This window comes from Macaca fascicularis, chromosome 15 (assembly GCF_037993035.2).
Source record: "Macaca fascicularis isolate 582-1 chromosome 15, T2T-MFA8v1.1".
NCBI classification, from domain to species: Eukaryota; Metazoa; Chordata; class Mammalia; order Primates; family Cercopithecidae; genus Macaca; species Macaca fascicularis.
In genome coordinates, this window is record NC_088389.1 from 119,806,624 (window position 1) to 119,820,641 (window position 14,018).

Here is a 14,018-nt window from a genome sequence, read left to right on the forward strand (position 1 = left end):
CCATCCCAGCGCAGGTGAAGCAGCCCTGCCTCCAAGCAGTGGGGCACACTCAGACCCTAGGGAGGCTGGGCAGCACCCACACAGTGCACTTTATAAAGACTACAGGGTTGTTTGAAATTAAGAAGGAAGAGCTTAAATGCAGGTGGTATCAAAACAACAACCAAACCCAAAGGAATTCACTTTCTGCACTCAACTCCCCATAAGCACATGCAAGTGTAAGAGTTTGGGTCTAAGAAATCACAAGCAAGACATAGCATTGTATCCTGTGGCTCTCTGGCTCCCCCCTACAGATGTCCAAGCCAACCTGTGCTCCCTCCTCTGAGGACGCAGAGCCCTTTGCTGCCTGTTATACCCATGCTTCTGGGGGAAGCTGCTGGAAGCCGATGGCCCCCAGGCTGTGTTCCCAGTCATGTCCAACAGGCCTGCAGTAAGGACCCCAGCACCCCATACCAATCTAAGCCAGGATTTCCGGAACCATCTAGTCCCAGCCCTCGCTGGGTGGACACACAGCCCTGACGGTCAGGTTCCTGTGGAGACTGTCCTCTCTCCAGGACCCAGCATCAGAGGGCCTGGCTCACAATGACACTGGGAACCACAGTGCCTGCTTTGTCCCCACCCAAAGGACGGCAAAGCTGCTTATATGAGCCACTTCACGCTGGGAAAAGTCCCTTAAAAGTTATTTTTGCTTCCACTTCAACCCAAGTTCTAGAATATATGTCTTTTTTTTTTTTTTTTTTTTTTTTTTTTTTTTGAGACGGAGTCTCGCTCTGTCACCCAGGCTGGAGTGCAGTGGCGTGATCTCGGCTCACTGCAAGCTCCACCTCCCGGGTTCATGCCATTCTCCTGCCTCAGCCTCCCAAGTAGCTGGGACTACAGGTGCCGGCCACCACACCCAGCTAATTTTTTATATTTGTAGTAGAGACGGGGTTTCACCGTGTTAGCCAGGATGGTCTCGATAGGATATATGTCTTAATCTTCAGTATGTCCTTTGCAGATGGTCTTGTGTATGGAGACTATCTATGATGTGAAAGCTGCAGCCAGGAAGATCCCAGGCTGGGCAGGACCAGGAGGGCCGAGGCACAGGAGGGCAGGAGTCACAACCTGGCTTTCTAAAGGGGACACAAGGACTTACATGTCCTGCTTCTTACAGCTGAAGTCACATCTGGAAACACCTTCTAACACAGACACGCCTGCATCAACCTTTAATCCACATCTCCAGGAGTGGCCACAGAAGGTGGCGTAGAAGTAGCTGAGGCTCCCCCAGCTTGGTGTAGCTGACGGGGTCAGCCCCCCAAGATTTTCACTTCCTACTCTATTTCCACACCAGATCTAGCAGGAGTGGGCCTTGGGGGCCCTGGACAGGTGGGCCCTCCACCAAATCAAACAGAGCAGCTTCTTCTGATGACCTCTTCTCTTCCGGTTCCATCTGAGCACATAAACAAGCTGGAAACGAGAGACCTGCACAGGTGGCTGCTGAGCCAAAGACGGTCCCTCCTGGGGCTACCGAGGGCACCTCCCACGCCTAGTAAGAGTGTCAAACTGAAGTCGGTGCCCCATGGTGACGGCAGGGTGTGAGGCTGAGGGCGGCATTCTGCACAGGGTGAGCCCCCGGAGCCTACAATCCTGCACAGCACAAGGACATGTTCTGTGCCAGCCCAGGCCACCCTCGGGGTAGCAGAAAGGCACAGCCATGCCACAGCACCCCCAGCCCCGAGCTGACCCAGTGGGGCCCTGGCACAGGACTCCGCCCAGGCGTGTGCCCAGCACAGGTGAGGAAGCCCCGCCCCTCGAGGAAGCTGCCAGGGTGGCTGTGCCTCTTCACATTTACAGAGAAGGAAACTGAACCCATGAAGTGGCGGGCCAGCCTGTGGCCCAGCAGCCCTGCAGGGCGGGCAGCCCCATCCCAACAGTTGGGAGGGGGTGGGGACAGGGCCAGAGAAAATGGGTGGCCTGGGTCATAGCCTACAACCACATCAGTTCATCACGCTGTGCCTCCATGGCCTCATCCATGACAGGGAGGGCCCCAGTGCCCTCTAGGGTTGCCATGACATGTGGACTTGCACCCACATGCTGCCTGTGGCAGGGCCCGTGTGGCCTGGTGCTCTGGAATCTCAGACAACAAGGAGACCCTTCTTCCACTCGGAACATTTGAAGGGCGGGGTGGGAGCAAGGGTGCGGCAGCCCAGGGAGCTGTCCCTGTCCACCTCACCCCAGCCCAAGCCACTGTCTTCCCCAGACCTCCCTGAACATGGGGCATGGGGGGTGTGAGTGAGTGGACAGAAGAGAAGCAACTGCCCACCGGCTCCCAAAGACCCCTAAGGTTGGGTGAAAGACCACCTTCAACAATCCAATATGAACTCCTAGGCGTACCAGTCTTCAGGGGACAGTCTAGGCAGGGGCACCTCCTCAACTGGGGCCCTTCCCTTCCTGCCAGGGAAGCCGGTACTAAGGCTGGGCACTGGGCTCACCACCAAACAAGCCACACCCAGCATCGCCTTGCTCATTGCCTGCCCTGCCCCCACCCACTCTGACTTCCTCTACAGCCGCATCCCCTAAACAGACCCTGACCACTCCAGACAGAACCACCTGAGCTTCCGGAGACAGGCCTTCCTCCTCACTCTCCAGACACCTGCTCGGCAGGTCACACAGTGAACAGGCATCGCTGCTGACTGAGGGCTGGAACACCGGGACTAGACCTTCTGAAGAGCCAGTTCCAAACGGAACCATGGCTCTCAGGCAGACGCCATCACTTACCAAACCATCAGCGTCGTCAAACATTTCAGCACACACTTTCTTTCTACTATCTGGTGTTAGCAGAGTCTGAAACAGAGTTAGAAAAGGGTGCATTTTAGCAGGATAAACTACCAGATTCCCTTACAATATACATACACACAATTCCATACCCCAACACTGTGCCAAAAATGTCCCCCAAGGACTGCAAGAGTATCGTCCTAGAGAACCGTCAGTCACAGGGTACAGCTTACCTGGCCAGGTGAGACCAGAGGAGGCATCACAGCTAACAGACAAGGATTAGCAAGAACTGGGAGGGAGCCATCATCTGTACCTTCCTTCACCCTACCCATCTCTCTCCTCCCCTCTGCTCCTGGCCAGGCACCAACTTGGCAGAGAGCCTTTCCTTGGCACAGCACACAATCGCTGAGCGTGAGCTCTAGTGTAGGAGGCAGCCAGGGTGGGCCAAGGCCTTACCCAGAAACGCTGTGACCCCCAGTGAAGGCGTAGTCAAGAAGGACACCGCAGCACAAAGCTCCAAATCAGTCCCTAATTTAAAATCACATATGAAGGCAATCTCAGTGTTAATACTCAATATTCTAACACTTTTTAAGTTTTAAAATTAATTACATACTTAAAAACCAAAATCAGGAGAAGAAGAAGGGGAGGAGAAAGAGGGCAAGGAAGAGAGAGAGAAGAAAAGAAGAATCCAAACAGGAACCAGAATTTGGGAGGGTTTTTCTTTTTGAGACAGTCTTGCTCTGTCTCCAGGCTGGAGTGCAGTGGCGCAATCTCAACTCACTGCAACCTCCGCCTCCCGGGTTCAGCGGTTCTCCTGCCTTAGCCTCCTGAGTAGCTGAGCTTACAGGCACATGCCACCACACCCGGTTGATTTTTGTATTTTTTTTAGTAGAGATGGGGTTTCACCATGTTAGCCAGGCTTGAACTCCTGACCTAAAGTGATCCGCCTGCCTCGGCCCAAAGTGCTGGGATTACAGGCGTGAGCCACCACGTCCAGCTGGGAGGGTTTGTTTTTTTTTTAAAACAATCTTAAAAGTAGGGGAAGGCTTACTAATGCGCCTGCATAAAGGAGAAACATGAGTCAACACGCCGAGAAAACGTAAAGGGCTCCTTCCTTCGTCACTGGCCTCCTGAAGCAAGGAGTGAGCGTCGCAAAGTCCCCACCCACAGGGCACAGAGCCGCAAATGGCAAGTGAAGGGACGAGCTGTTCGATGCCATTAACGATGAAAGAAACCAACTGAAGCAGGATGGTCGTTTTCATCTTTCTGATGAGCAGCAACCTACAGAGCTGAGCAACCAGAGCCCGCGATGAGGCGGGGAAACCGGCGCCCGACAGTGGGGTAGCAGACCCAGTGTGACCTGACTGTGACACTCGGGATGCTCCTGAATCACATTCCACTCGGACACAAAGCTACACCGCGAGGGTGCTTCCCGCATCACAGCAAAGCCATGGAAACCTTCAAAGTCCATCAGCAGCCGACCAGAATCAAATAAATGGTCTATCCAAACGCTGACATCTATGTACCCATTACAAAGAACAACGAGGTCAGCCGGGCACAGTGGCTCACGCCTGTAATCCCAGCACTTTGGGAGGCCAACATGGGAGGATCGCCTGTGCCCAGCAGTTCAAGACCAGCCTGGACAACACAGTGAGACCCCATCTCTACAAAACATTAAGTTAGCCAGGCATGGTGACATATGCCTGTAGTCCCAACTACACAAGAGGCTGAGGTGGGAGGATTGCTTGAGCCCAGGATGTCAAGCTGCAGTGAGCTATGACTGTGCCACTGTACTCCAGCCTGTGCAACAGAGTGACGCCCTGTCTCAAAAAAGCAAATAAACAAAAAAACAGGCCGGGTGCAGTGGTTCGTGCCTGTAATCCCAGCCCTTTGGGAGGCCGAGGTGGGCAGATCACTAGGTCAGGAGATTGAGACCATCCTGGCTAACACGGTGAAACCCCATCTCTACTAAAAATACAAAAAAATAGCTGGGCATGGTGGTACACGCCTGTAGTCCCAGCTACTTGGGAGACTGAGGCAGGAGAATCGCTAGAACCCAGGAGCTGGAGGCTGCAGTGAGCTGAGATCGTGCCACTGCACTCCAGCCTGGTCGACAGAGCGAGACTGGGTCTCAAACAAACAAACAAACAAACAAGAAAAAACAAAAAAGAAACCCTGAGGAGGTTACCTTGTGTGGAAAGGGAACTGCCCAAGCCAGAATAAAAAGGCAGGCTGTGGAGGGGCGGCCAGGGCAAGCCCACCACTCCACGGTGGCCTTATGTATGCGTGTGCGTGGCTGCACAGGAAACACGGGCTTTTGGGAGGACAGTCCAGAGAGCAGTAACAGGTTTTTCATGCTGTGCAGTGGCCTAGGGATCCGAAGGCAACTTGGTCCCTACATTTCTGAGTTTCCGTATTACTGCCATTTGTACCCTGCACACTGCAACAGATACGTACCACAGTCACCCACAGAGCATCACCCCTTTTCTTTAGTGGAACCTACAAATTCCACATGGTGCATACACCCTAAGGAAGGCCAACTCATGGCTGGTCACACAGTTCCCTTCCTGGGTCCACTTAAAAGACTGCCTGCCACACACACGCCACACACATGCCACAAACATGCATCACATGCATGCATACAGGCACACAGACACCCATCCATGCAAACACACACCTACCCACACTTACATGCACACACGTATACACCCATCCACACAGGTACACCACACAAACATCCACCCATGTAAGCACACATGTATATTCACATACAAAATCACACACAAACCTACAGAGACACACATGTGTACACATGCACATATATACATCCAAACATGCACATCCATACACCCTCAGGCACACACACATGCATATACATATATGCACACACACACATGCCACATTCACATACACACACCCCTATATACCTAAACACACACTCATAGACACACATAGATACATATGCCCACATGGATACACACACACAAACACATGCACAAACATATGTACCTACATGCACACTCATATAAAGACATACTACACACAGCCCTATACACCTAAACACACACTCATATACACACATAGATACATATGCCCACATGGATACACACACACAAACACATGCACAAACATATGTACCTACATGCACACTCATATAAAGACATACTACACACACCCACATGTACTCATATACACACCTACCTACACACATGTGCCTGCCCACACATGCACACTCACACGCACACTATACGTGGTCCTTATTCTCTTCCCAAGGGAGCTGCAGCCCAGCATCCCCACCCACTCACACACTGGAAAAGAATCACCTCCTTCCTCCTCAGCAGCTCAGAGGCAGGTTCTGAGCCATCGCAGCCTCCTGGAGACCCCATGTGCCTCTGGTCAGTGGTTCTCATACTGCGGCCTGGAGCAGAGCCCCAGGCAAGGATCTGCATGCCAGATCTCTGGGCCCCAGTTGGAGCCCAAGCCTGGTAGTGCTCTGGGGGACCCCAAGAACATGCATTTCTAACAGGCCCTCGGGGATGCTGCTGTAGTCCAGTGAACAGCGTCTGGTCCCTGGGGCATCTTAAGGGAGTCAGGGTTTGGATGTGGCTCATTCATTCCGTCAGTGAATGCTTTCTGCTCCTTTTGTGTGCCAAGCTGCATCAAAAGTCCCTGGCCCTCCTGAGGATGCAAAGAAACAACTGGAGAGCCATTTCAGGGAGTGAGATGCTGATAAGGCAGGAGCACATCAAGGTGAGGAAGAGCCCGCAAGGGTGTTGCGGGGGAGTCTTATTAACACTCCTGAGGGTTTTATCCTCCTGGTGGCATGAGAAGCCCCCCTGCAGACCCAGAGCCTCTTCCCTGCAGCTGTCCCTGCTCAGCCCTGGGTCCCAAAGGGGGCTGACCCTCGTCCTCCCTGCAAGCCTTGGGGGCTGCCCCTGTGTGGCAGGCACCTTCCTTCCTGCATCACCTGGCTCAAATGCCCTACCTAGAAGCAGGGACCAAGGTCCTCAGCTGGTCAGAAAGGCCCACACGCCACAAGACCTAGGCTGAGATTTGAGGGCCCATGTGGCTAACACGAGGGAGCCCAGGCCAGCATCCAGTTACCAAATAACACACTCTATTCTGTGTAAAACTCTGGGTGACAACTGCAACAATGCCATGTGCTCCTAGAAAACAGCAGGAGGTAAGAAATCCCCTGCCCACTGTGCTCCAGAAACAACCACTACAAAAAAAACCCTCCCCACAGGACTGAGCCAAGGCTCACGATACCCCCATCCACCCAGGACAAGGCCAGACACAGAAACCCGCCAATGCCTGCTCTGCGTCTCTCCATGACCAGTGGCACTGTGCGTCCCCCGCCCGCTCCCGATCACTCACAACAAAATGCTCATAACCAAACCTTGCTTCACTCTGTCCTTCTCCAGGCCCCTTGGGCCCCACGGAGCCAGCGCAGCCCTTCCTGAGAAACAGCTGGCCTGAGAAACAGTAACGCATCCTCTGACCCTGCCACCCTCATTCCATATCCCACCTCTGGTTCTTCTAAGCCTCATCTACACCACCCTACAAAGAAAAGCGCTTTGGCCTAAACTTTGAGACACGCATGATCTCATGGTCAGCGTGTGGCCAGGCCCCGGCCCCTACTGTGATAGTCCATTCCCTCCTTTGCATACTCCTAAGAAAGCCTTTTCTTACTAAGTCTGGATTTTTTATTTGACAACTGCTTACTGATTACAAACAACGTGAAACTCCCAAACGTGTCACACACCCGTGCAATGGAGGCACAGGTGAGAGCTTCGATTCTGCCTCCTGTGAGACCGGTACTCACAGGTTTAACTGAGGTTCCGCTGGTTCAGACCAACAGCTCATGAGATAGTTCAGGAATATGTCAGAGATACCCCAGCCTCGCATGCACAGCTGGTCCTGGAGGCCGCAGAGCAAGGAAAAAGGGGAGAAGCAACACTAAAGGTGAACCACACCCCTCACAGACATGGGCATCCTACACGCCTGGGAGAACCCATGCCCTCCAGCATGGAACTCAGCACACTGGGCATTCTGTGTAAGCCGCCCTCCTCCTGCAGACAGGCAGGGCTTGGCAGGGCCAGCTGAAAATGACAACCAGCCTCATATGTGGCCACCACACACACCGAGCGGGAGGACGGAGCAGGTGACCTGCTGTCCCATATACCCTGCAGGAGAGAGAGGGCTCCCAGGGCAGACAACCCCACCACCTAATCCTACAGTCACGCTCGGGGACTCTGCTGGGCCCCTCAGCACGCTCATGAAGCCCCAAGGTCTCTCTTCTAAGATTACTGCAAACTGCAACTGAACGCAGGAAAGAAAATGTGTATCTCACTGGAGGTCAGAAAAATGTAGATTAAAGCAAGAAGCCACTCTCCTCCTACAAAATGACCTGAGAAAATAATCACAAGGCTTGAGGTGGTGTGCAAGTGTGAGCCCCTCCCTGCTGTCAATGACTTTTCTAGCAAGCAGCATGCCAGGGATATCAGGAACCTTACAAGGGCACCTCTTAGCTATGGGCAACGAGCAGAAATTGGGACCAGTAATCCCAACAAAATGTTTCACCCCATATACGCTTGACTCTGTGAAACTGAAAAGTCCCCCACAGAGAGGAGCACGTCAATAGGTAAAGCAGCAGTCTGGCTCCAAATTGTATGTGTGCGTCTTTCACATGGATGGCCGCGAGCAAATGGCTACAGTTCTGAGTCCTGACCACTGAGGAGGCAATCGTGACTCATCGCCCTCCCAGGACAGGTGTGGGCACCACAGGAAGGCTGCCAGAATAAACCTCCAAACATTTTTCTTCTATACTAGGAGAGTAGCATATGGATAGAAATCATGGTGTCCTGGACATCCTAAACCCCCAGAGTCCTGGGAAGCCTGAATCCTAGGGCCAATGTGTATTTCTTTCTTTTTTTTTTTTTTTGAGACGGAGTCTCGCTCTGCCTCCCAGGCTGGAGTGTAGTGGTGCGATCTCAGCTCACTGCAACCTCCACCTTCTGGGTTCAAGCGATTCTCCTGCCTCAGCCTCCTGAGTAGCTGGGATTACAGGCATGCGCCACTATGCCAGGCTAATTTTTGTATTTTTAGTAGAGACGGGGTTTCACCATGTTGGTCAGGCTGGTCTCGAACTACTGACCTCATGATCCGCCTGCCTCGGTCTCCCAAAGTGCTGGGATTACAGGTGTGAGCCACCGTGGCTGGCCTGATGTGTATTTCTGGAACAACAAATGGGTAATTTTAAGAAGGCTAGGATGAGTTTTACCAACCTGCTTTTCCTAGTGATTCATTAAACACGGTTTGGGTTAAGAAGGGAAATTCTCAGACTCTGCTGAAGTGGGGCTAAAGCCACTCCCTCTCTGCCCGGAGTGGTCTGCACACCCAGAAAGAAATGCCAGAAATCACTTGGCGTGAGTGCGTTGCAAATTCTTGAAACTTGATTTCTCACAGGTATAGATCCTCTGGCTAACTCAGTCCAAAATTTAAATATGGTGCTATTATAATTCACAGTAACTAAGACTATCATCTACACATTAATGTATGGCACGAAAGCCCACAAGGCCAGCTTCCACAGAGAAGCAGGCTCCCAGGGAAGTGGCCACCAGCGCGCTCCCTTTATCACACTGATGTGAGCAGCAGCAGGCAACCGGCTGATAAAATGTGGAAATGTTTTTTCCCTGTGCCATACCCACATAAGGAGAGCCGTGTTTTCTTCACAAAACAGGTGGGGTTGTTTTTGGCAAAATGATGGAATGTTTTCAATTGGAAGGAGTAAAAATTCCCCAATACCAGTCTACAGCAAACAACTCAAAACAACAAGAAGCCAACACTACCTCCTATTTAGAGCTGTTCCAGCCAGAGGCAGTGGCTCATGCCTGTAATCCCAGTATTTTAGGAGGCCAAGGCGGGAGGATCACTTGAAGCCAGGAGTTCAAGACCAGCCAAGGCAACAAAGCGAGTACCTGTCTCTACAAATTAAAAAAAAATTAGCTGGGTGTGGTGGCATGCACGTGTAGTCCCAGCTACTTGGGACGGTGAGGCAGGTGGATCACATGAGCCTGGGAGTTTGAGGCTGCAGGGAGCTGTGATCATGTCACTGCACTCCAGCTGGGAAAAAGATCAAGGCTGCTGGAAAGAAAGGAGGGGAGGAGAGGGGAGGGCAGGAGAGGAGGGGAGAGAAGAAAGCGAGAGAAAGCGAGAGAAAGGGAGAGAAAGAGAGGGAGGGAGGGAGGGAGGGAGGGAGGGAGGGAAGGAGGGAGGGAAGGAAGGAAGGAAGGAAGGAAGGAAGGAAGGAAGGAAGGAAGGAAGGAAGGAAGGAAGGGAGGGAGAGAGAGAAACAAGGCTTCTAGCACTCTCTTCTCTGCATCCCCATACCCACTTCCAGGTTTCCAACGTCTTGAGTTCAGCCTGGGGAATACCAGACGGGGAAAAACAGCAGACTCATGCTCAATAGAGGAATACTTGCAATTCTAATCTTCCTCCCCAAACCACCTGCTGCTATATTCTTTTCAGAATCTTTGAATAGCTGCTCCCTGCATTTGCAGTGGGAAAGCCACAGTGGAACATGCTTAACGCATCTTATCAACCAAGCCCATTTCTGAGCTAAAAATCTACTTGAGGCTCACATCAGCGATCTTTTCATGATCCATCTGGTCCTCTTTATAGACAGGGGTCCATTCCCTGGTGCTAAATCTGTTCAGCAGGGCTACTTGAGGGCTTTCCATGGTCGAGTCCCAACCTCTCTCCTTCTCATCCAGGTCATGACCAGCCCTTTGTTGCTGCTGCTTTTTCACTTTTGCAGCAGAGGTGGGGACGTACTAAACTAATTAGCGTCAACCTGTCTCCAAAGTGTATTCACAACACGTCTCTCTATGTTGTGTTTAAAGAACCAAATGGTGGGCCGGGCATGGTGGCTCACGCCTGTAATCCCAGCACTTTGGGAGGCCAAGGCAGGCAGATCACGAGGTCAGGAGTTCAAGATCAGCTTGGCCAACATGGTGAAACCCCGTCTCTACTAAAAATACAAAAATTAGCTGGGTGTGGCAGCGGGCACCTGTAATCCCAGCTACTTGGGAGGCTGAGGCAGGAGACTTGCTTGAATCCAGGAGGTGGAGGTTGCGGTGAGCTGAGATGGCGCCACTGCACTCCAGCCTGGGTGACAGAGCAAGACTCCGTCTCAGGAAAAAAAAAAAGAACCAAATGGTACCAAGTAGACCCAAAGGCTTAACTTCAACCCTTGCAGTCATGGGGGCACTTTCTTCACTTTCCACCTTAGACACGTGCTTTTGGGGTTCTATGCGCTTTTCTTAAATTTCAGAATCGGAACACCAGTCAAAAACGGAGAGTGTGACTCACCTTCCCCCACCCTCAAGAAAACTGCCACAAAACCACACTGTTAGCCTATTTCTTCCTCTCTTCTCTCAGATGCACTATGCTCTCAGGGACCAAGGACAGTTTGTTCTAATCATGTTGAAGATGTAAAATAAAAATACTTAATTATAAATTGAATTATTTCACCAAGATGCTACCTGTGAGAAAAAAAGAAAAAAGGAATGACTGGAAATCCTGCCTTCTGATCTGGGTTTCGGATGATTATAAACAGCTGGGGTGGGGCTGAGGCCCTCAGGGGAAAGGCAGACACAGTCGGGGGGCCGAGGAGGGGCAACACATTACAAGTCCAGCAGCAGGGCGCAGCCAGGTTGCCTCTGGCCACCTCTCCTATGCCCAGGATCTGGACAGGAAAAGGAGTTCATCAACAAGGAGAGACCCCTCAGATGTGGGATGCAACACCCCAGCTAGGAAGGGCAGCAACGGGTCCTCTCCCTGCAAGATCATGGGAACAAAGGAGAGGACAGGGACACTGAGGACAGGGTTCAGAACCCACTGGTCTCCCCAGAGTGAAGCGCCCCCAGGGGAAACTGACAGCAACTCAGTAAGTCTCGGAGGTCAACCATCAGAGAGAGAGGTGAGAACTAGACAAAAACCACATCCTCACTCTTTGGGTCCATTAGGAAATGGCGGGGTTGCAGGAATCCTCAGCCTCCCAGACAGGGCTGGATAAGCCTGAGTTACCACGGGGCAGGGGGGTGGAGGTGCGGAGAGCACCCCCAGGGCGAGGGTCCTGCTCTCTGCTCAGCTCATGGTAACATCTCACAAGTATATGCTGGCTCTAAATTATATTAGCTTGTTTGCTTTATTTGGATGCATCTCTGGTTTTGACACCATGTCCTCTCTATAGCTGTAAACATCTCCCATGCTTTACAAAGCACTGAGCACACAGTAATTAACCCCATACTCACTGACCAACCTGTCAGGGGCAAAGAGGGTCAGCCCAGGAATGGGGCACATTTCCACATATCACCCAAGAACCTCTCATGCTGGTTCACAGCCACAGACAAGACTGGGAAGATCCACCCACGGAATGCTCCTCCTTGCCCTCCATGACCAGATTCTCACTTTAAAAAGAGCCCCTAGTCTGGTGCATCCCGTGGAGAACAGACAAGAGGGGCCTAAGTCTCCAGGAACCAGCACCATCCATCCAGTGAGAATGCTGGCAGCTCAGCCCAGGGGTGATGGCTGCTAACGGGTCACTTAAAAAAATGACCATGCATTAAAAACATTGTTAAATCATCACTCACAAGAGAACCAAGGAGGTGTCACAATCCCTTCAGAGGAGAAGTTAAAGAATCACAAAAAGACATGGAGTTGGCTGGGGGAATAGGGATGGATTGGGCCATGATGGATTGATAATTAGGGGGCTTCCTTTTGGGGTGCTGGAAATGTCTTGGAGCTAGAGGTTGCACAACATTGCGAATGTACTGTCATGGAACTATTCACATTCACTTTAATATGATTAACTTTATGTTATGTGAATTTCACCTCAAGAAAAAAATAATACAGAGTAAAAGAATATTGACATGGATTTCCAATGGACACGATACCAGCTTTTTCCATGGGGAGTCAATTGTCTCTCTAGGAGGCTGAACCCATTTGCACATTTAGGGACAAGGACTATTTGCTTTGCCTTCAGATACCTACGACTTACAGAGTTGTACAAAGACAGGTGAGCCCTGGGCGGCCCCAGTGCTCCATTCAAAGGCTGCTTATGCCCAAGTCCAAGGTGGAATGAGGAGAAGATGGAATCCACAGGTTTAGGAGGAAACCGGCTTCAGCCGATGGCAAAGGTGATCCTGTGGAATGAGGCGAGTCTGGAGATGGTGTCAGGAGTGACTCCTGCATTTCTTGGAGGCAGCGGGGAAGGTGGGCTCACTGGAGCACTGGGGCTTGAGGAGATGGTCCACTATGTGACAGAGTGAGAATCTGAGGTGGCCAAGGCACCATGGAGGAGCAGGGCCACACAGCGTACACCCCGGGCAGTTTGCAGCCCTGGGCTGGCTATGGGCTTCTGCAGCACAGTGCCGCAGCTGCTGGGACACACACCAAGGGACCAGGCACACGAAACACTCAGTGACACACACAAACATAATTTCCCCTGACTTGTACAAAAAATAGGGTGATCACTCCGCTCTGAGTTTCCATGCAGTGATATGGACTCCTTTTCAGAAACACCTTTTCTTTCTACCAATCTGGAATTCTTTCTGGGTTCCTCGAACACCTCTAAGAAACCACAACCTCAGAGAGGGGTCTGCCTGGGGACTTTCCCTTCCGGCTTTCCCCAGGCGTCCACACCTACAACACCTGGGACACGCTAACACTCACAGACCAGGTGAACACATGCTTGACTGCTCTCCACATGTACCGAGGGCTGCCCATGACCTCCGTGAGCGACCTTTCCGTCCGGACCATACGTGGTGCATCATCGAGGGAGCACGCGGCCCCTGTGTGCACCAGGTCATGCTCCAGAAGCATCACCCACCCACATGTGCACACTCTCAAGGCACAGCCAACTGCACTTTTCCACTGCAATGAGTACACAGTAATTATTACCCAAACCCAGCACGTGGGAACGTGGTCTGAAGCCTACATGCCCTGTGTTTTGGTGAGTTCTGTCCTTGTGTGCAGCTGGGAGGCAGCTACCAGGTCACAAGCATTCACCTCGGAGTGCACAAGACTATGACCAATACGAGCTCGATGTCACTGTCAGAGCTTCCTTCGAGGATGCTGCTCCCTCCCCACAGCGGTCTTGTTACTCTATAACTAGAAGGTTCTGAGCCACCAGCTCCAGAAGGCAAGGCCCAAAAAAGGCCCTGTTACCCTTTTACAAGCAACCAGAGCAGAAACGAAAATGT

At 51.9% G+C, this 14,018-nt stretch overlaps 1 protein-coding gene across 23 annotated transcripts in view; it reads right to left on the reverse strand.

Annotated features, from left to right (window-relative positions):
- Positions 1–14,018, reverse strand: part of SEMA4D (semaphorin 4D) — a 135,318-nt gene that overhangs the window by 90,602 nt on the left and 30,698 nt on the right. For 18 of the 23 annotated variants that reach the window (XR_012424856.1, XR_012424843.1, XR_012424857.1 and 15 more), the window contains one exon: positions 2,755–2,820. The exons of the other annotated variants lie outside the window; for them this stretch is intronic. The gene's annotated coding sequence lies outside the window, so the exon portion shown is untranslated. The remainder of the gene's footprint in view (positions 1–2,754; positions 2,821–14,018) is intronic. 23 annotated transcript variants of the gene reach the window in all.